This window comes from Pinus tabuliformis, chromosome Q, assembly GCF_031772625.1.
Source record: "Pinus tabuliformis cultivar Carrire ecotype Pingquan chromosome Q, CPIR1, whole genome shotgun sequence".
In the NCBI taxonomy this organism is placed as follows: domain Eukaryota; kingdom Viridiplantae; phylum Streptophyta; class Pinopsida; order Pinales; family Pinaceae; genus Pinus; species Pinus tabuliformis.
Genome location: NC_142296.1, coordinates 806,418,066 through 806,420,565, shown reverse-complemented (window position 1 = coordinate 806,420,565; position 2,500 = coordinate 806,418,066). Strand labels below are relative to the sequence as shown.

General features: G+C 51.8%; 2 non-coding genes across 2 annotated transcripts in view; both read left to right on the top strand.

The window, feature by feature from the left end:
- Window positions 1-1,909: 1,909 nt before the first annotated feature.
- On the top strand, window positions 1,910-2,063 carry LOC149222010 (5.8S ribosomal RNA). Its single transcript, XR_016249985.1, has one exon. It is a non-coding gene; the product is annotated as a 5.8S ribosomal RNA (ribosomal RNA).
- Window positions 2,064-2,310: 247 nt separating this feature from the next.
- The window catches only part of LOC149222009 (25S ribosomal RNA), a 3,380-nt gene continuing 3,190 nt past the window's right edge, over window positions 2,311-2,500 (top strand). The window contains exon 1 of the ribosomal RNA XR_016249940.1: window positions 2,311-2,500. This exon is cut by the window's right edge and continues 3,190 nt beyond it. This is a non-coding gene — a ribosomal RNA (25S ribosomal RNA).

Sequence of the window (2,500 nt, the reverse complement as noted above, 5' to 3'; positions counted from 1 at the left end):
CTTATCTCGTGACCCACTCCCCTTCCGAGGGAAAAAGAAGTAGCGGGTCGTGTCTTTGTTCCTCCCTTTGGATTGTGGGTTTTTTGTGGGACTTGCATCATTTCTTTGTTTCGTGGTGTGCGCTTTGCGAACGTCCCTCTCTCTAGTGGCCTTACACCATCGATGTATTTGTGGCCCGCGACTTTCTCCAGGGTTGAGCATCGGCCCGTGACAACTCCTCTTTGGAGTTTGATTATTTGACCCCCGCTGACTCTCTCACTGGAAAGGTTGTCGAGTGTTTTGTACACGGAGGGGTGCAAGAGTGGGGTGGGTTTGTGTTATTGGCAGCGGTCTATTTGTCGTTTGAAGCCTTGTGCCATTGGTTTGGGGGGCTGTGTGCCTCTCAGTGACGTGCTCCAGACACTGGTCTCATCGTGGCCCTTGTCTTTTCTATTGGTCAGTTTTAGGTTGTGATTTATTTGCTTGGTTGTTTGCTATGTTGTAAAGCTGGAAAGGGTGTTGTGCTGAATGCATGTGGGAGGGTGTGAAGAGGTGGGACGCTTTTTTGATTGGGTGCCTTGTTTGATTACTTTTTGGTTAGCAGACATCTACTCGGCGTGCTATTGAGCTTCTCTCTTTTCTTGGGATCTTTGTTTATTTGGTGTTGTTTTCTTCCCTTCTTCCTTTTTCCCCTAGCTTTACGGAGGAGAGGTGGGATTGTTGTGGATTGGTGTTCGGGAAGGACGAAAAGCAGTGCGAGTTCCCAGGGTGGCCACCCTAGTCCTTCTCGATCGCCGTCCCCTGCAATTCCCCCCTTTTTCCGAAGGCGCGAGGTTTGGGAAGCTTGTTCTCTATTTGAGCCTCCCCTTGTGAGCCGGTAGCCATGTTTGATATCTCTTGCTTTCCTATTGTTTTCTTCCCTTCTTGCTTTTGGCCCCTTGGCTTTACGGAGAAAAGGTGGGATTGTTGTGGATTGGTGTTCAGGAAGGACGAAAAGAAGTGCGAGTTTCGAGGGTGGCCACCCTAGTCCTTCTCGATCATCGTCCCCTGCAGTTCCCCCCCTTTTTGCGAAGGCACAGGGGTCAGGAAGCTTGTTCTCTGTCTGAGCCTCCCCCTGTGAGCCGGTGGACGCGTTTGATATCTCTCTTTCTTTCATGTTGTTTTCTTCCCTTCTTCCTTTCGGCCCCTAGCTTTACGAGAAAAGGTGGGATTGTTGTGGATTGGTGTTCGGGAAGGACGAAAAGCAGTGCGAGTTCCCAGGGTGGCCACCCTAGTCCTTCTCGATCACCGTCCCCTGCAGTTCCCCCCTTTTTGCGAAGGCACGAGGTTGGGGAAGCTTGTTCTCTGTTTGAAGCCTCCCCTTGTGAGCCGGTAGCCACGGTTGATATATCCCTTTATCTCTTTTTTTTCTTCCCTTCTTCCTCGTGGCCCCTAGCGTTACGGAGAAAAGGTGGGATTGTTGTGGATTGGTGTTCCGGAAGGACGAAATGCAGTGCGAGCTCACGGGGTGGCCACCCTAGTCCTTCTTAATCGTCATCCCCTTTTGCCGAAGGCACGGGGCTTTGGAAGGCTTGTGCCTTGTTGTGATTTATTTTCTACCCTTTTCTTCCTTTCGGTCTGTAACTCTACGGAGAAAAGGGGGAATCGTTGTGGGTTGGTGTTGGGGAAGGGCTAAAAGCAGTGCGAGCTCCCGGTGTGGCCACCCTAGTCCTTCTCGATCGTTGTTCCACGCATTTACCCCCTTTTTGCGAGGGCATGGGGCTAGGGGAGATTGTCCTCTGTTCGAGCCTCCCCCTGTGAGGGGGTTAGACACCTTTGTTTCTCTTTCTCTCATGCGTTTTTCCTCCTTTTGCCCCTTGGCCTTACATTTGTTGTGGGGGGTGCTCCTATTCAGTTTTGTGGCCGATTTTTCGGTAATACACATGGAAATGACTCTCGGCAATGGATATCTTGGCTCTTGTTACGATGAAGAACGTAGCGAAATGCTATACTTAGTGTGAATTGCAGAATCCCGTGAATCATCGAGTTTTTGAATGCAATTTGCGCCCGAGGCCTCGGTCGAGGGCACGTCTGTCTGGGTGTCGCATCCCATTCAAACGCACTCCCTGCAATATGCTAGGGAGCAGCGGAGCTGGTTGTCCATGCCCTGTGCGGTGCGGTCGGCTGAAATACCTCAAGCGATGTTTCGTGGCGTGCGTCAGCGAGCAGTGATCTTGTCCCCTTGGATGGGCAGTCGGCGTTAGTCGATGCGGGCTTTGTGTGGCATCGCTCGAACTTGCTTTGCTCTCTCTTGTCCTCCCATGGGGTAGGGCGGATTTAGCTCCAACTTTGCGACCCCAGCTTAGGCGAGAACACCCACTGAGTTTAAGCATATAATTAAGCGGAGGAAAAGAAACTTACAAGGATTCCCCTAGTAGCGGCGAGCGAACCAGGAAGAGCCCAGCATGAAAATCGGGCGGCGGCGCTGCCTGAATTGTAGTCTGTAGAAGCGTCCTCAGCGGCGGACCTGGGCCAAGTCCCT